The 27,545-nt window shown below is 30.6% G+C and overlaps 2 long non-coding RNA genes across 3 annotated transcripts in view; one reads left to right on the top strand and one right to left on the bottom strand.

Annotated features, from left to right (window-relative positions):
• The window catches only part of LOC142328477 (uncharacterized), a 28,899-nt gene extending 24,710 nt beyond the window's left edge, over nucleotides 1-4,189 (bottom strand). The window contains exon 1 of one of the 2 annotated variants that reach the window (XR_012757285.1): nucleotides 3,635-4,189. This is a non-coding gene — a long non-coding RNA (uncharacterized LOC142328477). The remainder of the gene's footprint in view (nucleotides 1-3,634) is intronic. The other variant, XR_012757284.1, reaches the window with a different exon arrangement.
• Nucleotides 4,190-12,351: 8,162 nt separating this feature from the next.
• Nucleotides 12,352-26,330, top strand: LOC142328139 (uncharacterized). The gene is made up of 6 exons (XR_012757197.1): nucleotides 12,352-12,711; nucleotides 14,544-14,837; nucleotides 15,591-15,701; nucleotides 16,906-17,036; nucleotides 17,855-17,993; nucleotides 26,128-26,330. It is a non-coding gene; the product is annotated as an uncharacterized LOC142328139 (long non-coding RNA).
• Nucleotides 26,331-27,545: the final 1,215 nt, after the last annotated feature.

The raw sequence follows: 27,545 nt of genomic DNA, 5'->3' as shown, positions 1-27,545 counted from the left end.
CTGAACAGCAACACTGATGACTTGTAAGTGAATGTACTGAAACAAAAAATATCTGTACTTTTCATAAAACCAAATATTTAGATAAATATATTCATATTAATGGGAAAAGTTGCTCTGACTAAATGGGTCATAGCAACTTTTCCCATTGTCACACTAAACCGGTTAAGAAATCTGACACTTTCAAAAACCCATAAAAATTTAAAATTAATTCCAGGCAGAGCACTGTGTACAAAGTGCTTAAACAAAATACAAAAACCACAAGATTAACAGAAAGCGAACCAGAATGTCAAGATATATTTGAATCTCAATGTGCTATAGTCGAGTCTGTGAATAAAGCTTGTTCAGCACTTGGCATTTTCCCCATTAAGGTTAAAAAATTATCGAGCAGTGCAAAGGAACCAGTTTTAAATATAAAGTTACAAAAATAGCCAAGTAAGTTACCAGTAAATTAAACGATTCCTTTATTTAAATATTTCTACAGAAGAAACCAGTTTGTATCACAAAATTATGCAGATTTAGGTACAGAATATGAAGAATTAATCATTAAAATAAAGGATAAAATGAAAACAGTTTATTACCAAACAGCTAAAGCATTTAAAAAATTCCAAATGACTTTGGTGTCAGTATTTAGCCACAAACCAGAAAAAAGAAACCCAGTCACATAATTGATGAAAATGTTATTAAATGGGTCCAAGATTTACCAGAATGATGGGCACAGCCTAATGATGCCAGGCAAAAAGGATTGTCTCCAAGACAAGCTGACAGGAAGAAGATTAATATTCAAAAAAGAATTGTATAGTCTTCAAAGAAAAACAATTTAAAAATTGTTTTAAGACCTAAAGTTTGTGTTCTGGCTGGTGGGTCACATATTTGCTGTGTTTGTGAGTGTGTCACCCACCAAAATGTAAAACTCATGTTATCTATTCTAAAAATGAAATTTGATTATAAAACTCACCTTTCAATCATGTGATATAGAAAATGAAACTTGCATGCTGTCACAGTGTGAAAAATGTCCAGGCATTAATGAAATGCTCAGATTACTGCAAGAGAGCTGGGATGATTTTGATTCTGAAATTATCTTCAAACAGTGGGTTTCTGTTGACAGCTGTGAACTAACTACTCAAATTCTTCCATTTCAAGAGTACTTAGATAAACTTACTGAAAATTTAAATAATCTACAAAGGCATCATTTTGTTGCAAAGAAACAAACTAATTTCCTAAACATTAAAAAAAAAAATTGCTGGAAGGTGAATGTATTGTAATGCAAGACTTTTTTCAAATTTTTCCTTTGGTGATACAGGATGAAGTCCAGTATATACTGGTCAAAAACTTATGCCACAGTACATCAATTTCTCATATAATTTAAAAAAGGAAAATTACAAAGCCAAAGCTACTATGTGATTAGCATGTACTTGAAGAAGCACAATACTACATCATTTTTCTGCTTCCAAAAGTAAGTTTATAAAGTAAAAACACTGTTTTTACTTTATTTATAAACTAATTTTTCTGGTGGCTCCTTCAGCCCAGTATAAAAACAAAAAAAATTCATAAATTTGTGCTACCATCAAGATTTTGAAACAAACAGCAGCTGAATGACATTGTTTCCCTCATACCATGGAAAAGGGACTGCGACTAAAGCAAGCCTTCAAAGAACAGTCAACAATCAAATTGTTACACCTTCTGAAATGTACAATTATTGCACAGACAATACTAAAAATATAACATTTATTTTCAAGATGTTCAAGAGAATGAAGAATACCTCAGTTCTCAACAGTCCCAGAAACAAGAACCTTTCATAGTTATGTTCCAACAAGTCAGAAATATATTCTGATAGTCCGGGAGACCTCTGAATCAGAAATATTTATGTTAGTATCGGTACACAAGGATATTAATGTTTCTGATTGCTTTATAGGTTTACCAAAGCCAAAATGTAAAAATTATGTCTGCTGCATATATGATTGCAAGTGGTGGTTAGATGAAGTCATTGAAATCAAAATATATGAAAATGAAGAGGAATATCAAATACACTTTATCCATCCGCAGGGTCTTGGAACTTCAAGGGATAATCAAACATGAGTTCAACTAGAAATAGTAAGATTCTCACCCCTTCAGAGCTTTTTCTATCAACTAATGGAAGAGGACAACATTACACCAAAGATGAATGAGGACTTATCAGGAGTACTAAGTTATGGTAGTTAAGTTATCAAAAGTGCAAGATTTATTAATAACTTCAATTAGCAATAGAAAAAAGCGCAAAAGTGAGCTGAACAACTTGTTAATGTATTTGAAATGTTTATCATTTTGAAATGATAAAGTACTTACTGCTATAAAAATTGCAGATATTGCCACCTGTCCCACATGTCGTTTTTGGATCCCAAAAAATAAAGACATTTTCAGAATCTTACGATTTAATACCTAAGAGTTAAAAGGTAAAAAACAGGCCTGTTACCCTTCATTATTTATCAAACCAAAATTTGTAAATGTAACTTCAGTAAAAATTACAAGAATTTGTTATGTAGCAAAATGAATTTTGAGTACACTAGGATGAAGTTCCATCTTTACTCTTTCCAAAAAGCCCTTTTTGACCCTCTGTACGATGCAAAATAAGAATGCTATAGCTCATGAAAAAACTTTTTTAAAAATATAAAAAAATATTTTTTGGCACTACAAGGTGGGTAGTTATCATATATCAACAAAATCAAAAATAGTGATGCACTGATGATTTGTTGAATTAAAATGGAATATCCCGATTATGTTGGTGACAAAGTCAATAAGATCAACTAGTGAAACTCTCCTAAATACTGTGTTAGATCAGTTGTGTGGAAAAGTAAATTGCAGACATTTGTATCATTCTCTAATATGAAAGCTGGATATGTTGCTACAATAGAGGCAATCAATGATTGGTTTGGCTTCACATCTAGTTAAAGGAAGTGGTACACTGGATTACAATCAAAAACAAACTTAATGGATAATCAGAATGCCATTACCCTTAAAGATAAACTAATGTTCCACAACAAATCAAAACTAGATGCCATTATGTGAAGATGCATTCTATCTGAAAAATAGGCAACAGATATATTTACAAAAGGACTATCATATGCTTAAGTAATGAAAACACTCATGCGTATGAAAATTCAATATCAACTTCTGGGTGCTTGAATAAGGTTAAGAAGTATTAATATTTCCGTACAATGATCATATGTTTTATTTGGTTACTTATGTACACCACTATGGTTGGAAGGTCAAGACCACTATGACTGGTCAAAATCCGTTATATGCCCACCTTCTTATAATTATAGATAAAAATTAACCAAACATAACCTACGCTCATAAACCTCGACAATTTAACAGTAATGTTTTGATTACTTAAATAATTGCAATAATTACTGAGTTTGTTATTTAAATACTGTAAACATTACTGTGTTAATTAGTCAAGTTAGTGAGCGTTGGTTAAGTTTTTTAAATTAAATTTAAAAAATATTACTTATAACCTTACAGCCACAGTGGCACCTTTTATAATACACAAGTACCTTTATTTGTTTCAAAAATTATTTGTAATTATTATTTTTATGAGATGTTAATTTCTGAGACTTTTTAATAAAATCGATAGTTTGTGAAATTAAGGTTTACGTACTTGGTTGTGAAGATGGTTTGTGTACTTTGTTCAGTGTCACAATAGAGTTTTGTAACCTACCTCCGATAATTTTAGCGAGTTCTACCAGACACTAATAAAAACGATTGACATTTGCTAGGAGTTATCATGAAACAGATCTGTTTTCCACTAATTGTTAACATAATTGAAAGCTTCAGTGGCATTACAAAACTATAAACTATTCTTTTTTTATCATCAGAAAATAACGGATAAGAAAATAAGTATTATAATTACCAAAAAATAGAAACAAAATTACTTATTAAAAACGACTAAATAATATGCCCACTATATATGAATTTTTTAACACGTTGCTTAATCGATTTTACAACGAACAAATGAATTTACATCACAGATTTTAAACCCACATTACTAATTCATCAGTACAAGAAAACTGAGACTTAAATTCTATTAATCTATATAAGAACGGCATAAAATTAATTAGATAAACCAAAGCGAACACCAAACAAATAAATAACGTTAATACTACAATACTGCAGTCTCCTTTACAACGTTTCACACATAAAACTGCAACTTGGCACCATTGATGCCAACTCAACCAATTGTATAGTTCAATACATGCGATGTATCGTTATAATGATGGAAAAAAATATGTACACACATACGATATTGCACAACAGACTTATTAAATAATTTTTCATTCACGAAAAGTTAAACTTGCTTAATATAAAAAATAAAAATTTTTAGAGGCGATTGTAATGTATTAAAATAAATAAAAAAATAATATTTTTATTAAACATAAAAATTCAAATAACATTTTAAACAACCAGTAATCATTCTTAATAACTTAATCGTTTTTGTCCATGGCAGTCGGAGATGTTAATTTAAAAAATGCATGCTTCCGTAACGACAAACCGAACCAAATTTATAATTTGTTTTTTGTTATAAAAACATACTTCAAATATTTTATAAGAAATTTGTTGTATAGGAGTTCACCGTTAGACCTGTACGGTGGGCTACCACTAAACTACTTTCTCTTTTTCTGTTTAGGCTCCAGAACTTTGTTTTTTAACCTCCGGGACCACCGTTAGCTACTGCCTCAGAGGATGAGATTAATGATAATTTTTGTAGCGTGTGAAAAATACCACGCCTAGCCGGGATTCGAACCCGGGACCTCCAGATGAAAGGCTGAACGCTACCAATCGCACCGCGAAGGCCGGAGGAGTGGCCTCCACAATATTTTTTTTCCTGTTTAGCCTCCGGGAATTACCGTCAGGTATTACGTCAGAGAACGAATGAGGTTGACATAGACGAGTGTAAGTGAATTGTAGTGTTGTACAGTCTCAGGTCTACCATTTCTGAGATGTGTTGTTAATTGAAACCGAATCACCAAAGAAAACTGGTATCCATAATCTAGTATTCAAATTCGTATAAAAGTAACTGCCTTTACTAGGATTTGAACGTTGGAACTCTCGACTTCGAAATCAGCTGATTTGCAAAAATGCGTTCACCACTAGACCAACCCAGCGGGTTGGCCTCCAGAACCTTTTTTTACTTTAGACAGGGGGACTACCCCCCTGTCTTGCCCCGTCCTGTGAGCATCCCGGCGGGGTCTCCCCAGCTTCATTGAGGAACGTTAACCTCCCTTCTGGACAGACAAAATTCCCCTCTGCTGGAGGGCTGTCCTTCCTGTCCCAATGACCTTCAGAATCTGTTTTTTTTTAACCTTCAGAACCTCTGAGACCACCATTACGTATTGCTTCATAGGATGAGATGAAATGACAAGTTTTGTAGCATATGAAAATGCTATGCCTGACAAGGCCAAGATGCTACCACTTGTGGCCATGGAGGCTGGTAACCTTCAGTACCTGGTCTAACCAAACCTAACTGATGCAGATGGATGCCCACCACTTCAGCAGCCTGGCCACCATGCTATTCTTCAGCCCCTTACACGGAGTGATGCTCTTCACCAACTTTGAGATGAGATGGCATTTGATTATGTTGTTCGTGTCTAGCAAGTCTGTTACCACCACATATCTCACACCCTTGGATACGTCCACTTGACACATATGAAGATCACAAGGCTCAACAACATCAAGGATGCTGCAATAAGAACCCAAATCTTATTCGCTGCGCTCCCGTGTGTGAAGGTAAAACCTGAAGCAGCCATGACCCAAAAGGAACCGAGTACATAAATAGTCTACCTTGCCGCTGTTTTACACAGGCGTCATTATTAGGTGGTTTATTCTTTAAATCGGTATAAACATTTTATAATGTGGTCGAAGTAAATAACAGCTGATATAAGCTTTTTTTAATGCAAGTAGATATCTATAATTTGTTCGTTCAGGACAATCTATAAATGAGATGAATGAATGTTTACAAATGTCTTGAAGGAGAAAAGTTCAACAGCAAAAGTTAACAAAGATTTACTTCATACCTCTCTTAGAAGTATTTACTTCTTAAAAATCTTGAATTTAAAAAAAAAATATGGTCGTAGGAAGTGTCAGATTTGGTTTGAAAGGTTAATTGTCACAACATTTGGATGACTGTTGAGTTTTGATTAATAAATTGAGAGTCATGTACATTGTTACTTGTAATGGACCAAGGTAAATCTCTGTGTGAAAAACTTTGGACTGAAAACATAATATAATCACGCTGGATTTTGTTAATATTCCCAGTAATCGGCTGCCATTAAGTCCAGAATGGATTAGAGATGGCTTTAGAGATGAGTTTCAATTTACAATCCAGTAAAACTGACAAAATTTAGTATTCAGTTATTCTCGTTTTTGCAAATGTGGGCCTCTTGTCAAGGTGAATACCAAAGTATTTTGTAGAATTTGATTGCGGTAGTTAAACGTCTTTGAGTATAACAAATGGATTTGTTCAGAGAGTGAAACTAACATGCATACTTTTATTTTCATTTGACTATATATCACAACTTCTATCACCCTTCAATGTTGTTTAAGATTTCTTGAAGTTGCTATGACATGGTGTATGGGGAATTACTTTTACACAATACAAGCAAAGAATATTAGTAAAAGCTGCGCTACTGTACTGTTGGGAGAAACAGACATATTGGAAGTGTATGTAGAATAATTCCTTGAGCAATGCCTGTATTTATGGAAAATAGTGGAGACAATTCAGTCTGGAATTTAAATATCTATTACAAAAAAGTAACAGAAATATCTATGAAAAATATATGTTACAAAAGATATCTATTGAAATATCTATTACAAAAAAGAAAAGGTAGAATAAAAAAAAAGATAAGGTAAGGTAAAAAGATAAGGTAGATGCTGATTAATTTTAAAAAGCTCAGTGTGCCACACTTATCTAGGCTTGTCAGATATCAAGGAAATCGGTAGAACAGACTTTTTTGTCTAAAGCTATCTGAATATTAACAAAAACTCAATGAAAATTCAATGGTACTATGATCTGTTTTATAGCCAAACTGGTAGTCAGATTTTAGTTTGTTTTGTTGTAAAAAGGTTTTAATCTTCTATGTAGAAATTTCTTGAATATACGGGTAGCATGCTAATCGGCCGATATGATTTTATAAAAAAAATTAGTATTTAAAAAAATTGAATTTTTGGCTTTTTTTGACATCTTCTTTAAAGCCGATTGCAATCAAAATGGGGTGTGCATAACTAGATGTTACAACAGTGCTAAATCCAAAATTTCAACATTCTACAGCTAATCGTTTAAGAGTTATGCGAAATAAGTATGTAGAGTCGTCACGACGAAACTAGTCAAAATAGATGCAGGGATGATCAAAATGTATATTTCCGTTGATATTTGAAAAAATACATTTTTTCGATTACAATACTTTTTTTTCTTCATACAAGGAAGTAAACGGGAGAAATTCTCAATCACTTTTCTTACATTTTGTGTGCTGGAGATTTGTAGAATGATATGCCCACCTACGAGTAATGCCTATCAAATGACTTTGGAACATAACAACAAACAATAAATCAAATGCCTTTACCAAATCTGTCCCTTTTGTTATTTGTAAATTGACTTTTTTTTAAAAAACTGGTTTATATATAAGGCAACATTAAAAATATATCCTCAGCCAAGCGATGTAAGTACCCAGTTCCTTCTGTTAGAAAAATATTTTTCAGTGTTTTTTGCCTAAAATAATTTTAAATGTCTGGTTCAATGTTGTCATGGCGGGGAATCTATTCATTATTTCTAAATGTAAACAAATACACCCATGCACGACTGTAATGAGTCCATCAGAACACTTCACATCTCAATTTCTTATCAAATCGTGTTAAGTTCACATTTCCCTTTACCGGTATGCATTTTTACTTAAATTCGTTATTTTAAATTTGCTAAATTATACAGAAATATCAGTCCGTCACATCTCTGCTGATGTGCTTCTCAGAGGCGTGATGCTAAAGAAATACTCATCGACAAAATACTAACATAAAAGTTATATTTTTAATTATGAAGTGCAAAAATCTTCTGAATTATTTCAGTCGGACATCAAAGAATGGCTGTCTCTGTTGAATTATAGTTAATATTAAAAAAAAATGCTTACCAACAATTGAATTTGACGCGTCCAAGCTCTGTACTCGCTACAATCACTCTGTAGTTAACTTTAATGTAGATAAAATTCAATAGAAATTCCAGAATAATTCAAATTAAACTAGAAAATCCAAAAATAATACGATTCTAAACTACAATTGTCAATTAATAATAAATAATCAGATGTTTTACCAAATCTATTACATATACACATATGTAATAATGCCTATTAAATTACATATACACATTTCTGAAAGTACTTAAAATTTTATTTCAGTAATAACTTCTGATGTTTTTATTTTATATTTTTTTAAATTATATTTAACATTTATCTTTTGTAATTTTTTTTACAAGCACGGGTTAATAATTATTAATAAATCAATATAAGTTTAAAAAAAAGGCTGATAGAAATAAATTAAAGAAGAGAAATTAAGTCCGATTCAAATCGATGAGCCTTCCCTTGTTAGATCCAAATATTTCATTAACTAAAGTTTTATTTGGCTATAATTCTGGAGCCGATGAAAATACGTACCGATGACATATCGTTGAAAAGCTCTCGATGAGTACTGCAGTTAAAAAGTCCAAAAGCCAAACTTTTTGGATTTTGGGCGTTATGCACACTTTTGGTTCAGTCGATTGCAATCGAAAGGGAGGTGACAACTAGATGTTACAACAGTCCTAAATTCAAAATTTCAACATAATACGGCTAATCGTTTTTGAGTTATGCGAGATACATATATACGTAGGTGTACATACAGACGTCACGCCGAAGCTAGTCAAAATGGATTCAGGGACGGTCAAAAGGGATATTTCCGTTGAAATCTGAAAACCGAGATTTTTCGCGATCACAATATTTTGTAAAAAAGGATTCGTTATATTAAATTTTATCGATAATATCAAGTGGAAATAGCTGCAGTTCCAGTGCCTTTTTTTGTAGGATTTATATAAAAATTAATATTGCAGTAGCCCAATAAATACAACAGCAGTATTCTGCAATTCTTAAGCTATGAAAACAACTTAATGAAAAAAAAAGTACTTTACCTAAAAACAATATTTATAAAATTGAAATTTACGTTTGTGTAAAAAGAAATTTATTTTTATATGAATTAAAATATAAAATTTATAATTTTTATTAGGAAAAGTTTTTTTTTTTTTTTTTTTTTTTTTTTTAATAATAAATACAAACGACGTTTTTTTTTTAAAGAATCAGGTTATTAAAATAATCTCTGATGAAATTCTCTCTTTCCATGACGAAGTAGTAGCGTCTCGGTCTTTTATTAGAAGATATCCCGGTCAAGCATCGCATTTTTCAAACCCTATAAAATTTCCATTTCATATTGCCAAACTAAAGCTTCAAGCGTATATGAAGAAGCCAAATTGGATGAATTAATCGTCCAGAAAAATGTAATCTTTGACAAAGCTTACCGTATAAATTAATAAATACAATTTTTTTGTAATTAATTTAAACAAAATTTTATTATACAAAAAATCAGCATTTTCACTGAAATTTGCATTGCAAATTATTTTTATTGTTATTTTTATCGCATAAAAATTTATTTAATAATTTGTACGGTAAGCTTGACAATTTAATGCAGCTAAATTGCAAACCATTAAAAAACGCAATAAATTTAACTACAACATATAGTTCAACGGTACTTGTAATCTGCTACCTTTGTGTACATGGCAGTTCACTAGTATTTGTACTGAATTTTTTCTAATTGGATTTTCATATGTTTCTTTCATGTTAGTTGCATTTGCTAATGGCACAGAAGGAAATTTTTTGCTGTTGTGCAAAAAGACAGTTTTTAAACTAATTTTCAAAGAATCGATGAACAATCTTGTTTCTGTAAAGTTGTTCATTATGCAGTGCATCCATCACGGCACAAATATTGTTAGAAAACACTAAACTATTTTTTCAGAATAGTAATCTTGAAAGTCTTTCTGATAATAATGAAAGAAACATATTTCATGTCAGTTTGGAGAAGATTCCAGCCTTTCAACCTAGATCCCAAAAGCTCAACTTGTTTCTTTCACAAATTCAAATCCTGAAAAAGTCATATAATTCACTTTGAGTTACCTAATAAAATTCAGGGGAAGAGGATTCTGCTTAAAAAGTAGGACCTTCTTGCTCTTCTTGTCAGACTTCAGTGGCTACCTCATATTCTGATAAATCTTCTAAAGTTAAATCCTCACCATCCTAATAGTTAAATCCTCTCCTAACAGCAGATGGTGTATGTTTGGATACTAGCTATTCTTTTATTTTTGTAATACAGAAATATTAGTTCAATGATCTTGTAGTTCATGCCACATATCGATATGGCAAAACTCGTGTGCCAATTATCCCTAGCCCAGACACTGAGATGTTTCACGCAGGTTGAACAGTAGATGTGATGGGATCAATTCTTACCTTGATCTCAAAGTTTCGTGCCAAAATTTACTTCATAGCATTTTTTAATTAGTGTAGTCAAACTTAATAGTTGTTGTTCAAGCACTGAATCCCCACACTTGTAACAGAAGTTTGGCTCATTTATGCACTTCTTGGCATATTTATTCTCTTAACCCAACAAACCCGACACAGTAACTGTAAATCACAAAACAGAATGAAACCACTGTATGTGCATACACAGTGAATGTTTAAACAATATTGGTGTATTCATTAAATCACTCTGAAGACTGCTCTATACTGACGTGTTAGAGCCTACTGTACATGAATCAATCATGCAAATGCAGATGTTGCCTTCATAATATTATAATTGTATCCATTCTCAATAAGAAATCACTTTAAATATTCTTTTATGTATGTAAGTTATCCCCCAACAAATACACAGATTTCCACTTAAAAATATGTAGAAATATATTATTTAAAAATACATAAAAAATGTACTTCAAAATATGTTATCATATGTAGATGATGGACAAATTCTGATTGCATTTTTTTAATTCAGCATAAAAAGTTACAACAGAAAAACAATAAAACTTTCATTTAACGAAACTGTGTTTATTAGTGTAATTAGATCATGATAAACTGAATGCAACAGTTGATTTATTTTTATTCATTATTCTGGCAAACCTTCTTCTTGTTTTGTTTTACATTACTGTATAAGTTGTCAACATATTCATCCTATGATGCATATCTCATACCTTCTGTATGAGAAGACATCATTAACCATATGCACCGCTCTGGTACATTATTTAATTCTAATCCACTTTTACTTAGGCATTCATGGGCTGCTTATAAATCTCTCTGATAGTATTTAGTGAGCAAATGTAAACTTTTCTGAAAATTACTTGCTAATTTTGTCAATAAGTTAATTTGAGTTCTTTATGTAATGAGTTTCTTGAACTGTTATGTTACAGTTTAACTAATAGTTCTATTATAACGATTAACAATGCTCTTTTTAATTAAGTATTTTTGATAAATGGTCATGTTTTCTTAGATAAATAAATAACTAGATACACAAGTTCTTTTAATTCACTCCTTTCCACTCTTTTAAATCATAAAACTGAATTATAACATTGTTATAGAACAGCTATGAATTAGATAGTATGTTTTTTTCTTAATGCGAGTAAATAAATAAATTTTTGTTACTAAGAGTACATATATAATACTAACATTGTTCTTTTTATCCTTTGTTGCAGGTACGACAACGATTACTTACATAGGTTAAGAGTGAACAGCGTTAATGTGGCTTAACTAATTAGTTTTATAATAACTATTAAAGGGAGGACTACTTACTTTGTAACTGGTGCTCCTTTTCCAGTAGGAATAAGTTTCTTTTTCAGGTAATTATATATTCTTGTTTTATTTTACAAACATGTGCATGTTAGAGTAAATTTGCATGTTAGAATTAAGGAAAAATCGCGTTTCCCCAGTAGGCCCCTCAGTAGGTTGTAATTGTTTTTTAATTATGTTATATGTTGCGTTTTTTACAGGTTCATTATATATTTTAAGTTAGAATTATGTTAAGTCGCGTTCGCATTCCATACCCCAGCCACAGTAGGCCCAATTATAAAGTGAGATATTATTTTAAAATTGTTGTTTTATTTATTTAAGATTAGATTAAGTACATGCTGTTAAGCCATGTTAACCTGAACCGAATTTTCTGAAGTACTGTTTTATTTATTATGTATGTATATTTCAAGTACACCAAACTGTATTTTTATCAATTGCCTTGATATTTTTGCTAATTTTGTTTCGGAATATTTAAGTTTGTTTCAGGTATAGATGATGGTAATATTTTAACTAATCAATGATGTAAAAAATGGTGTGATGAAGAATAAAAATGGAAAAATGGATTCCAAAAGAATTAAAATATTAATAACTTGTTAATTTGTAATAATTTATTTTATTATTTTTCTACTAATTTTTCTCCAGAGTGTTGAGAGTTTGTTTCAGGGACAGAAAATAGCGATATTTTAACTAATTAATGCTGGAACAACACACTAAAACATAATGCTTAGAAAAATGTACATGTGATGAATGTATAACAAAAAATAAGATGAAAAGGCCTAATTTCAAAAGTCAAAATGATGATCAGATTAAGATTAACCTAATTAACATCTAGACGACATGAGTGAGTATAATTTTAAATTTAATTAGATTATAAGAAAACAATGTAAAACCTCATGATCAGATTTCTTTTACAAAATAAGTGAAGGGTTTTTTTGACATCATAAATGGTTAATTAATTAGCCTTATTTATTAATAACACAGAATTGTGAAGATTTTTACTATATGTAATATTTTATGTGTCTGAAGATGAATTAATGGCACTAGTTTTAAATTGATTTTTTTCAATAATTATTTGTAAAGATTTTCCACAATACTATATCTTAGATGTTGCTGTTACTCTATTTTTAGTAGTAAAAGAGTTGCTGCATTCACTATAGACACATTATATTAATTATGTAAGCATCTTAAATCTGCATTTGCCATAGTCTAGTACAAGTTTTATTTTATGTCATACTAAAGATGGGCTCTCTCTTTTTCTGTTTAGCTTTTGGAACCACCGTAAGGTATTACATCAGAGAATGAATGAGGATGATACGTATGAGTGTAAATGAAGTGTAGTCTTATACAGCCTCAGGTCGACCATTCCCGAGATGTGTGGTTAATTGAGACCCAACCACCAAAGAACACTGGTATCCACAATCTCCTATTCAAATCCATATAAAAGTAACTCCCTTTAATAGGATTTGAACCTTAGAACTCTTAACTTCAAAATCAGCGATTTGTGATGATGAGTTAACCACTAGACCACCTTGATGGGCTATTAAAGATGGGCTGCTTTTCACAAACAGCACTGCTAACCTGGTAAATTAACTGTTATTTAGCAAACTCGCTGGATCCCCTCTTATAAGTAATCGGTCTTGGTTTGCATTCTGTTACGTAGTTTTGTTTGCATGACATTAAAAATTGCTAATCTGAACAGAAGGCTGAGCAAATACTTTGGATGGTGTAATAAACTTATACCAGATAGTATAAGTGGTTATTAACAAGGTAAAGTAAAATTTGATTGGCATATTTAAAATGAACTTAGGAAATAAAAATAAAACAAAAACATGGGCTTTGCATATCTTCTGTATATCTTGTGCAGAAAGGGATTCATTCATCTATGCTGTTTGGTATTCAATTGGTATAGTGTGAAAAACAAAATCATTTCAATTTTTTGTTTGCAGAATATCTGTAGTTAAAAAAAGATGCTATTCAGTTCATTAATCTGCCACTGACATTAAGACCTGTGCTTTATGGACAGGATACCCCTATTTTAAGATTTCAATTTGTGTACCAGACAATAAAATTTCATCCACCTAGCATATAGAAAAAGTTGATACAACTTTATAAAAATGCAAAATACATTGTGTAAATGGTCGTTATGTATTATAATGTTTATATTTTAATAAAATAGACCTTGAGGCATAATATAAACTGGTTTCTCAAAAACAGTCAACTAGCCTGTTAACATAGCCTTATTTGTTAATAATAAACTTGTGAAGATTTTTACCATGTGGAACATTTTGTGTCTCAAGGTGAACAAGTGTACTAATTTTAAATTAAATTTTTTTTAATAGTTGCAAAGATTTTGCAAAAGGGATTTTTATGCAAAGAAAACAGCATCACAACATTTTTTTCTGTCTGGCCATTTTAGGCGCAACAGATTGTGAGAAGAAGAAAATGTTAGTTCTCCTTTTATCAAATCTGTTTTTAATGTCTCTTTTCACTAATTTACTCAGTTTATTTTAATAATTGCACCAATTCAATAGTCCTACAAATAAGTTTGGAGAAGAATACTAGTTATACAAGTAGAAAGTTCTTCTCTTTTTTAGGAGATCTCTAATTACAACAATAACCACCTGTTTACTAAGTTTGAAATTTCTGATAGGGTTTATTTGATTCTTTTTACAGATTGCGCTAAGAGAGACAAAACATTAAAAGCCATAGAATATCAGAACAGCATACAGGAAAAACTAACAAGATAAAGAATAAAAAATTATAAATTATGAGGAAATGTTTTGGTGCAAGTGGAATGATGGATAGAATTTGTAATGAAAAACTAAAGCGGTTGTGACATCTTAAAAAAAATGCAATGTGAGAAGTTAGCTAAATATAATTCAAGCAAAACAGAAAAGCAACAGACATAGAGGGGTAATTGGAGAAAGGCGGTACTGCAAAAAATTATTTCAAATATAAACAGATGAAGTAAGTACTGTGTTCCAAAATTGTTACTTTAAAGAAAGTTAAATACTGAAGTTTTTTATGTGTTTTTTCCATCTAGTTTATTGAAAAAATAATACTGTTAAATTAAATTTTATTATACTATATCTCAAGATGATCTAAATCCAGTTATATTTTAGCCATTTAATATTTGTTTTTTATTAGACTCAGGCTGTGTTTCCCTAGAGAATACCCACCATTAATTGAATCCTAACAAAAACAGTTAATTATTAACATTGAAAAAATTTAAATCTATTTAAAATTGCCTAACCCTTCACTAGATTTGAAGCTTGATATCATCCAGTGGATGAATTCTGTCTTTATAGCTGCTGAAGAATATGGTTGAAAATAGGTTAGAATAAGTGTGCGATATCTGTAATAGTAAATGTTAAAATATTTAATATCAATATTTTAATATTTATTAAAACTAATTGTGCTGATCGCCAAACTTACAGTTAAATAAACTGGTTTTATTTGAAACAATTTCTCAATTAAAATAACAAAACATCAGCTTTTATTAGTTGCAATAATTTTTTAACTTTTTACATTTTCATTTTACCTTTAACTTCATTAACTTAAACTTCATTTTTCTTTTTAAACTTTTTTTATTTTCATTTAGATTAAAACAGAATTTGTATAAAGAGATAATTCTAGAAAAACTTTGTGTATTACTCATTCTCTAAGCGATTATTTACTCTTTTTTTTAACCTCCGGGACCAGCGTTAGTTATTGTTTCAGAGGATGAGATGAATGATAAGTAGCGTGTGAAAATACTGTGCCTGATCGGGATTCGAACCAGAGACCTCCAAATGAAAGGCCAAGACACTACCATTCACTCCATGGAGGCCGGTAAAGTGATTATTTACTTAAATGAAACTAACTTTGCTAATAATAGCACTAGAGTGATAATTAATACAGTCTTTACAAAATTTTATGATTCTTAAATTATATTTCTCTACAGACAAAAAACAATTACATCAACTAAGTACAAGATAATTAAGTGATTTAAACAGATATAAATTCTTTCTCCAGGATATTAAAATCGGTCACTTTAAAAAAAAAAAATCATAAGATGCAATGCAGATATTTGTTGAAAACCTTGTTCAACATTTTTTTTTATTTCAGTAGGGGAGAAAAATCTCTACCAGCTGCCATCAGGCATGATCTGATGACAATGTGGGGCTCACACTTGTTAAAAACTGCTGTAGATCGAACCCTAGACCCCTACTAGACTGGTTGTTCCACAAGTGAATAGAAATAGAGAGGAAGAAATTCCACGGTGAATGGAGGCTACATTATCGTGTTTTCCCAAAGCATGTGGGGTGGGCGGGATAGGGATAGCCTATGCATGGAGTGGTTAGGGGCTACTGGGTCGCTGCCACTGGTGATATGTGTAAGACTCCCAACACCGCCCTGTATGTCCCACAGGAGAAATAGCATGCCCTGAGTAATGCCACAAGTGGGTATTGGGGCATGTTTTCTTAGGAGGAAGTTGTTTAGTGAGTCCTCATCTCTGATGGGAAACCTCACACATTCAGTGGTGCGGGCTGCTACATGTCTTGTTGCAGATTTTCCTCCTGCGCAAAAAAAAAGTATTAACTGGCAATCAAGAAGATTTCTTTTTGAAATTCATAAAAGAAGTTTTATATATATTTGTGAAATCCATCTACTAGACTATTATAATTATTAGGAGAAATTTCCAAACTAGATTATGTAATGTAAATTACATCCAGCAATAGACACTGATTCTTACCACAATACAGTTGTGTCTAAATGTAAGGTGAGATACAGAAAACGAAGAAAAAATAGGATAATAAATACAAAAAAAAAGAATGATATGAAATAAAAATTGGGACAAAAAGATCATAACTATTACAAAAAACAAGATTTTACAAAAAATGAACAGATAAAATTAACAGAGGATATAATTTTAAGCAAGAAAGTGGCTTTAGAAATATGTCAAAGAAAATTATATATTTTACATTCATGTTTGAAATTTTTTCCACTTAACTCTAGCAATGTAACTGATAAGCGCGATGATCACTTTCCTCAGGATATATCAAGAGATGAAAACATGCTGCCAGGGAAAATGGTGCCTAAAGATGCTTGCCGATTACAGCTAGAGAATGAAAGGGATGTTTCTGAGGATGATTCAGAAGAAAACTAAAGAAAAACAGATATTAGGTAAGGTAATATCATACTTACATAATTATAAGTTATAAGCATATTATAGGTAATATAATTCATTAATCAGGTTTTCTTTAAATTTGTATTACTAAATACCCTGCCCTCTGATTTAAGTTTGGTGTGCAGATTTGAAATTGCAAATAGTACTATTCATCTTATTAAATGCATATAATTTGAATAAATTGTTTTTTTGAATGGTGGGAATCTGCAAGTTGTCGATGGTTATTTGTTTTAATTTGTGCTTACTTCAAAAAGTTAAAATTTTTCTTTAAATTGAACATTATTGTATTTTTTTAATTTTATTTGAATTTTTTGACTGTTTATTTATATAACCACTAGAAGAGGGGTGTATGTATTTAGATTTATAGAAGTAAATTTGATGTAAAATCAAGTCTGTAACACTTTTATTGAATGCTAGGAGAGAAATTATTTGAATTGCACCAAAAACACTTGGTATTAAAACCATTTTTCTGTAGTGTAATTTATGGTAATATTTTTTAATACTACAAAATGGTGAAGAGAGCAATTTGTGTTTTTTTTTCTTTTTTATCAGGAAGAGTAAATATAATTCTCTGTTTATTTAAACCATATGTGCAACTTTTTTTTTTTTTGTAATGATTAAATAATCATTACAAAATAAAATAATAAATAAATAATCTTCCTGAAAAAGTCAGGAAGAATTGATTCCTGGTGATCGATATCTATTATTAAATTTCATAATATTAAGATATAATTTATTCTGGTAAAAAATGTATAACTTTTGTTGCTCTTATGCTAAGGGGTTTAATATACTTTTTTATTTTTTTTATTTACAGCCCTGTTTGCCATGATTTCAGATTTTGTTGTTCATTAACTTTAGAGAGAGGAATTTGAAACGAGCATAAAATTTTCACCAGATTACAGTTAAATTATTTTATATGTTCTCATACGAGACAAGTGCACTGTTCTACGATCGTAAGTAATTACAATATTACTTAAATTTAGTAAAAAAGAATTGTTTTATTTTTCAGTAAAATTTTTTAATAGTATTGCAAAAGAGAAAGCTTCTCTTTGAAACCCTTCTCAATTTCGGTCTGTTAAAAATAAGTAGTCTCTCCATGTCTGTGTAGAATTGTTGTACACTAGAAACATTATGCTTATTAGTGCAAATCACTTTTTCTGCCCAGCATTATGAAGTGATGACCAAGACTGCCGACAGTTTTAGTGGAAATTCTTGTTAGGTTTAGAGTCCTTTTTCATCTTTATCTTAATTGAAATTGTGCGGTTATGTATGACTCTAAATGTTTATATAATAATTATGAATTTTTAATTTTCAGAATTCCTAAAGATTCTCGTTCAAACTTAAAATAAATTGAAACAATAAATATGCACAAAGAACAAGTATAATGTATATCACAAATTAACTAGTATTTATTCCTGGTTTATAAAATATAACTTTTCAAATAGAAGATTTTTTTGTTATAATGACATATTATGATTTATTTTCCCCTGTCTGATGGCGTGGCTTAAACCCGATTTGTATTAACCCTCCCATTACCAAGCTTTTCGACACCATTATTTTACCAAGTAGGGTATTTTGACTACCCCAGTACAATTTTGTGATTTAGTGAAATATTTGTTTTTAGATTCTGTTATTTTCAATGAATAGTTTTATTTAGTATTGAAATACAGTTTTTCAAATAATTAAAAGTATTTAAACTGAACATAGATGCAAAGTTCAATAAATTTTATATCATTCACAAGAGAAATTCAATATTGGATATTTTTTCACCTGTAAAATTACAAATGTATACATTTTGGCTGTCATTGCAGTAAACTAGTACTTTACCTCAAAGTAACAAATAACATTTTTGAACTGTTCATTCAGGTACATTTTTGCACAATATGCACTTCACAATAACAGTTCTTTTTTGAGTTCATTACAAACAGGTTTTTTGCACATTACACAACAGAATCTTGTTGATAGAATCTTTGTTTCTCTTGTAATTTTGATATCGCTGTGATGTTGGTAACTAACAACTCTGGGGTTGGATCATTGCTGTCAGAATTTCAGTACCAAAAACTTTCAGTGCATCTTATACATCCTTATGAAGACTGTTGATATTTCTAGCTCTTTCCTCCATGTTGCCTTTGCTGAGTCCAAATGCCAGCTCAGTCATGAAGGGTTTCTATCGGCTCCGATTATTTTCCATCCGCTTAGGAAATCTTTGTGTATACAGAATATATGCATTCAATGTTGCATCTACCATCTCCATGAAAAGTCCTAATGGCCACCCCCTGGTTCCTCTAACACAGCGTATTCTCTTGTCATTTTTCACCATTATCTATGGCACCTTTAGTTTTGTTGTAATAGAGTATTATTTCAGATTTGTATCCACTTTCTTCCCCTCTCACTTGCCTCTCATGGTACTGAGTAGAGAGTAAGATTACCGGCTTGCCCCTTTTTGAAACATAGGAAAATACAGTCAAGTCGTTTGTGAAATCAAACATTGAAGAATGTTCTTTCTGGGCAAAAATTCCTTCAGCGTCTCTTTCTTATTGGAATGCAGAGTACCAACTAGTGTCATGATTCGTTTTAGTAGTTCAGCAACCAAGGGAAAACTGGTGAAAAAATTATCAGTTGTCATTTTTGGCATTTCATCAAAAGTGGGTGTCTCACAACCCCACCAATATATCCTGTCAATAATAACTATAAAAACAAAATAAAAAAATGGTCAGTCACGAGTGTGAATACAATTTTAGTCATTTTAGGACAAAGTCATGAAACCACAAGTATGTATCTCTTCAGATAAAATTATTATAGGGAAAAAATCAACCTGGATTAGTCAGAATACCCCGCTTAGTAATGCGAGGGTTAATGAAGTTTCTTTTGCAATACTAATTTAAAAATATAAAAAATCATATATTAAAATGATTTTTCATAATTCAGACAAAAAAAATCAAAGAAATATAGTATTTATATTTTAATCAGAAGTCAATATTCGTTGTAAGAAACAAGTAAACTCAATTGCGCTTATTATATTTATTACTCATGTAATAATCACTTAGGAAACAAGTTAGAATTTTTTCTGAATCCTTTCAAATTTTAGTTCTTTTATTCCATATTTTATATTGCCCCTCTTTTATTTCTTTGCAACATTAGAATTTCATTTCCAGTTTTATATACTGGAACTAAGAAACCTAAAAATTCTATAAAGTTTTAGGTAGATTTAATGAGAAAGCTATCTATTGTGTAATGGGTACCATGATTCAACTTATGGAAAAATTTTGACATATCTTCGTATTTCACATCCCCCAGACCCCAAAACCACCATCAGTTCAAAAGATTATTTATATATATGTTTCACTTTTTTGTTGACACGATAACTGCCGCAATTTTACACCAATCACTTTCAAATTATACATAAAATATAACGACCCAAAATCCCGGTCAAGTTCGTTAATGGGCAAAATCAGACAAAGGGGAGGGACATTTTCAAAAAAACAAAACATCCCTATAACTTTCTTATTAAGTAAAATATCAAATTTGTTTAAAGTTCTACTATTCTTTGGATAAGGGCCTAAGACTTATCGAAGTAAACACTTTTGATATCGCCAAAAATTGGCCCAAGGAGTGGAAAAAATGAGGTTTCAAAAACAAAAAAATCATACTCCCTTAATAGGCACAGTACCAAATAGGTTTAAAGTGGTCGTTAGTCTTCTAAACATGAGCTTAAAACCTTCGTCTGAAACAATATTTGATGTAACCAATCCTTGTGGCAAGGGATGACCAAAATGTTGCTGAAATTATAAGAATATGGGGCTTGTCATACACTAAACATGAGAAACTTTATTTTACATGCAACCATTATCGTATTGAGTAAATTTGAAGTTTTTCTTAACTTTAAGGTGGAAATCTTTTTTATCCCTTACTTAGTACTGTGAAATCTACCTCCACCTTCCAGCATACTGAAAGGGTTTTTTTTTACACTAATGGATCACTTCTGAATAATAATTAGGTATTTTTTATATTTGTAAACAAATTTTATGATTTTTAAATTCAGGAATTAACATTACTTTTTATTATAGCATTCATTATCTTCAATAATTTTGTTACAAATTCAATAATTTGGTAATAAATGTAATCGATTTAATTTAATAGATAAATTTAAAAATAATACATAACACTTTCAAAAAAGGAAAAAGAAAAAAGACATTAATGTTTAATTAAAAACAAAAAATTATGTACAGTTAAAGATTAATAATTCAAACAAATCAGGACATAGATAATTTGAATTCTAAATACGTTCAAATTTTTGAACATACAGTATATTATTATAAAATAACATTATAAAAGAACACTAAAATTAATTATGGAAAAACAATAAATACACAAGTCATTTATATATTTTTATTTTGGTAGAAGAAAGTTACAGCTTGAGCCATATAAATTAATAAGTTGAATAAATTGCATAGAAATACCTTACAACAAGCAACAGCAGAATATTTTTAGATGGCCAGAATCATAATTAATATACTATTAACAAAATATTTATATTTATTTATCAAATGAAAAGTTATGTGAAATATTTGCTAATTTTTTGATGCATCAATTCTTTACAATTTATTACTCCAAAATTTAACTGTAGTAATCTTCTTGAATCAAAAGATTCAACACCTCTGAAACTTCTAGTACAGTACAATTTTGACTCATAAAACCTCAAGACAGGATGCAGATGGATCAGAGAAATAAGAGAGGATGTGAAGGAAATTTGCCTTGCACCAGAAGACACTACAGATAAGATAAAATTAAACACGAAAATCAAGAACAGACACTTGCTTCACACTCACCAGAAAAACACATAACACAAACATTTTTAACACTAGAAAGGACACAAAGAATGGGACGTATTAAAAAGTACTGGAAGGACTGCAAGGCCCAAACAGTCCCATTAAAGAGACTTTGGTAATGGACTAACTAAAATGTTCTTATGTGGTCATAAAAAATCATATATATAGTCTCTTCTTTTAATTATATTTTTCCAAATGCTACTTTCTTCATCAGTTTGTCGCAACTCCTCTTCATTTGTCACTTTATCCACCCATCTGATTTGTAACATTTTCCTATAGCATCACATTTCAAAATCTTTTCATCTTAGGTACTCCGATCGTCCAAGTTTCACTTCCATATAAAGCTATGCTCCAAACATATTTAAAAAAATGTTTTCCTGACATTTAAATTAATTTTTGATGTACTCAAATTATATTTCTGAATGAAGGCTCGTTTTGCCTGTGCTATTCAGCATTTTATATCGATCCTGCTTTGTCCATCGTTAGTAATTCTGTTTCCCAGAAAACAAAATTCTTCTACCTCTGTATTCTTTTTTCTTCCTATTGTCATCTATATTATTTCACCTACATTATGGTGAAATACATGTAGATTATTTCTACAGTAATAACTGGTTCACCTACATTATTTCTACTACATTTGATTACTTTCATTTTGTTCTTGTTTATTTTCATGCGTTAGTTCTTGCGTAGTAGAACTTCATCCATGCCGTTCATTGTTTCTTCTAAATCTTTTTACTCTCAGCCAGAATTACTGTATCATCAACAAATCATAGCATCTTTATCTTTTTACCTTGTACTGTTACTCCAGATCTAAATTGTTCTTTAACATCATTAACTGCTGGTTCTATGTAAAGATTAAAAATTAACAAGGATAGGAAGCATCCTTGTCAGACTTCCTTTTTTATTACAGCTTCTTTCTTATGTTCTTCAATTATTACTGTTTCTGTTTGGTTCCTGTAAATGTTAATCTCTGTATTTGAAACCTAAATTTTTAAAAATTCAGAACATTTTAAGTCTATAAATGCCATGTATGCTGATTTGTTTTTCTTTAATCTTCCTTCTACTATTAATCTAAATGCTAAAATTCCTTCCGTTGTCCCTATACTTTTCCTGTAACCAAACTGGTCTTCTGCTGACACTTCTACTCTCCTCTCAATTCTTCTGTACAGAATTCTAGTTAAGATTTTTGATGCATGACTAGTTAAGCTAATTGTTCTGTATTCTTCACATTTAACTGCTCCTGCTTTCTTTGGTATTATGACTATAACACTCTTTTTGAAATCTAACAGAACTTCCCCTTTTTGTAAATATTACACACCAGTTTGTATAATCTATGTATTACATTCTCACCTGCACTGCGCAGCAATTCTGCAGGTATTACGTCTATTCCAGGAGTCTTTCTGCCATTCAAATCTTTCTCAAATCTTTTTTTTTTCTTTAATGCTTTCTTAAATTCAGATCTCTGTATTGTTTCTCCTCATTCATCCTCTTCAACATCTTCTTCTTCCTCTATAACACCATTTTCTAATTTATTTTCTTTGTATAACTCTTCAATATATTCCACCCACCTATCAACCTTTTCTTTCATATTATAAATCAATGTACTATCTGTGTTTAACACATTATTAAATTTTAATTTATGTACCACAAAATTTTCCTTAACTTTCCTGTATGCTCCATCTATTTTATCAGTGATCATTTCTTTTTCCACTTCTGAACATTTTTCTTTAATCCACTCTTCTTTCGATAGTTTGCATTTCCTGTTTATAGTATTTCTTACCTGTCAATAGTTACTTTCTTCATCATTAGAATTCTTATATTTTCTTCATTCATCCATTAGCTGCAATATATCCTCTGATATCCAAGGTTTTCTACCAGCTCTCTTTGTTCCACCTAAGTTTGCTTCTGCCGATTTAAGATTTCCTTTTTAATATGCTCCCATTTTTCTTCTATATTTTCTACCTATCTTTTTTATTCAGACCTCTTGCGATGTCCTCCTCAGAAATCTTCTTTACCTCTTCTTCCTTAAGCTTCTCTAAATTCCACCAATTCATCTGACACCTTTTCTTCTGGTTTTTTAATCCCAATCTACATTTCATTTTCACTAAATTATAATCACTATCATTGTCTGCTCCCGGATAAGCTTTGTAGTTGATGAGTTGATTTCTAAATCGTTGCTTAACCATGATATAATCTATCTGATACCTTGTTGTATCACTTGGCTTTTTCTATGTGTATATTCTATTATGATTTTTAAACTGGTTGTTGGGAAACTAAATTAAACTTCGTCCAAAACTCTGTAAGTCTGTCCTCCTCTCTTTCATTCCTTTTGCCCAGCCTGAATTCACCCACTATATTTCCTTCCTTGCCTTTTCCAATGCTTGCATTCCAATCTCCAACTATTATTAAATTTTCATCCCATTTTATGTGTTTAATTGCTTCGTTAATCTTTTCTTATACACACTCTACCTCATCATCATAGGCGCTTGTAGGCATATAGATGTTAACGATCATTGTTGGTTTAGGTTTTGATTTTATCCTTATTACAATGATTCTATGACTATGTATTTTGAAATATCCAGTGATAGGGAAGAGTGATAGAATCACTCTTCCCTATCTTCTTGTTTATTATCACTACTCCTGCCTGCCCTTTATTTGAAGCTGAGTTAATTATTCTAAAATCACCTAACCAAGTCGTTTACCTCTTCCCACCGAACCTCGCTAATTCCTACAAAATCTACATTTAACCTATCCATTTCCCCATTTAAATTTTCTAACCTACCAACCTCTTTTAGACTTCTAACATTCCATGCTTCAACTCGCAGAATGTTATTTTTCTAATTTTCTGGTGACCCTTTCCTTAGTGGTCCCCACCTGAAGATTCGAACGGGGCACTAGTTTACATCAATAATATTTTACCAAGGAAGGTGCCTCCATCTTTGTTACTACAGAGAGTTACATTTTCTTGGAAAAAAGCAGCTGTAGTTTTCCATTGCTTTCAGCTGTAGCAGGAGAAATACAATGTATATAATATATTATTATTCACCGATCAGAATACAGGATTTAATTAATTCATTTAAATAAAGACTCTTGGACGCTAAAGACAGTAACATCCTGGAACTTAAAAGGCAAGAGGAAAAACGGTCTGTCATTAACAGTGAGGCTTTATGGTGTAAGCCATACTGCTGGATTGAATGTACGGGAATCTGTCGATTCATTCAGTTACAGCCAACAAAGTTGATTTTTTGTGAAGGTAGATCCTGCCATCGGTTAAATTCATGCTTTTGACCATAACAGTGTACAGATATCGACCGCAACAGTAATCGCGAAGCTAAAAGAAGAGCTAAAAAGAGTTCCTGACTTCTTTTAACTTTATTTTATTTTACCAATTATAAGGCCAAATTTGGGATTTTAAATCGATGCGAGAGTAGTCTACGTATATTTGACTAGGGACTAGTGGTCCTATGTACTCTTCTATCTATTTTATACCTAAATATAAGTTTTAAATATTTAGCTTTAGCAGTAAAATGACTGCTAACTAAGATTACTATTAGCAAGAGTTCCAAAGATCACACTGCGGGTTTATACGCCATCATTAGGTAGCCTAAAGAGGTAGCAGAAGAAATATTAATTAAAAAAAAAAATTGATTCATTAAATGTTATCTCCCTCATCTAAAATTGAAATCGATTTGTTTGTTTACGTCGCTCGTATGAAAGGCACAATTCTGTTCATAATTTTGTAAGTTAAGCGTAGTAAATGATCTTTGCTCATTAAAGCACAATAATTTTTTTTAAATTTATAATAGAAAAGTAACTGATTTGTGTATTTTTTTGTTGCAAAACCCAGAAATACATATACATGGCAAATATTAATATAGAGGACCAAAATACTCTTTAAATTTTTATCTCGAATCGATCAGAATAGATTACGTAACTGTACATTTCTGTTTGAGTTCATTTCTCAAAGTACTTTCAGAACTTTTATTCTGTTAATCCATATATCGATTACATTCATTCTAATTTTCCTCATATTATATAAGCCTTTTTTAATATTTTATGAAAAATGAATTCATAATCGATTGTTAGAACTGAAGTAATATACTCGTACTTGTAACGAACCATCGTGACACATATGTTTTTTCATTCGATTCTTTCTATATTCTCCTGAAGACGGGTGTAACAGGTGAAAACCTTCAGATATATTTTATTAATAAGAGATTGTATATCGTTATTATAATAATTTTTGTTTTTTTTTCAGGGAAAACGGATGAATATCAGATGTGAAAGAAATTTATGAATTATAAAGATTTATTATAATTAAAATTGTAATATTATAGTAATGTATAAGTTTTTTTTACTTATGTTATATGCCTGCAATCTGATAATGTATCAAACACATAAATATTGTTAGGCTATTCTTATCAAGGTTTTGCCACGGTTTCCCTTGATACAATAGGGCAAATGCCGGAACAGTTCATTTAGTTTTTCCGTGGAATTTAATCTTTGATATCCTTATTTACAAAATAATAAAAATAAATATTATTTATTTATACTTTTATTCGTTGTAATTTTTTACATTACCTGCTTAACGCCTAATAATGCGACCCCGTTAACCATTAAAACTTGAAATTTAGCTCAAATAATTTTTACTTCCTTTACTTCGTACAAGGAAGTAAAAAGGTTGATTTCAAGGCCACCAAGGAGCCTAAACCCCACTAGATTTAAACGTTAATTTAGTAAACGTATTTAATATTTTAATAAAAATTGTAATTATGTAGTAACAGATTTCTGAATTTTTGCGCGCGCGCGCGTGTGCATGCATGCGTGCGAACTCTTGCATTACTGATAAAGACATATACACACATAGTTTTATCAAGCTGGATCATTAGATTTTATTAAATAACAAAAAAGCTTCATACCGTCGGTATTAGTTCAATTTACTTTTGAAAGTACAGTTTTATTTACTGTAATACATAATTTGTGCTAGATTTAAAAAAATTCAGATTATGATAAAAGCCAAATGTTTAATAAAAAAATAAATGTAATAAGTAAATTCTTTATGGTAATAAATGCTTTAATAGAAAAGCAATAGTTCGATAGGCAATGATAAAATAAAACAATAATTTATAAAATTGTATGGTTCATACGCTCTCAGAAGTAATTATTTTTTTGTTTAATTTGTTTGGGATGACGCATCCAGTAAAAATAACTGTCAGTCTGTGACTATACGACGATGGTGCGGGGAAAGCGGGGGAATGAAATAAATGCAGCAGGTGGCTAACTTGACTCTGATTGGCTACCCTCGGACAGTACTGGTCAGGCGATGGTACAATTCAAATACAACCGTAAATGTGCGTACATGTGTACGTGTGTGTGGGTTTTTGCTGTCGAATAACAAAGTTAATATCCCTATTATATATCTTATATAGACGTTCGATATAATTAAATTATATCAAGATTTATCGATCATTTTATATCTATTATTACATTTTACTTAAAATAATAATTAATCTCCCTTAATTTTAATAATTTTTTAAAAAATATTACGATTAAATTTATCAGTTTTGAAAAGTAATTTACAAAAAAAAAAGATTCTAATATTACATAATAACAGATAAAATTTTTCCAGTTTTATTTACACCTCGTAATCTTTATTAATGCTATTCCTAAACGTAT

Source organism: Lycorma delicatula, chromosome 7 (assembly GCF_047948215.1).
Source record: "Lycorma delicatula isolate Av1 chromosome 7, ASM4794821v1, whole genome shotgun sequence".
NCBI lineage: Eukaryota > Metazoa > Arthropoda > Insecta > Hemiptera > Fulgoridae > Lycorma > Lycorma delicatula.
The sequence above is the reverse complement of the archived record's forward strand: the minus strand, read 5'-3'. Positions and strand labels throughout refer to the sequence as shown.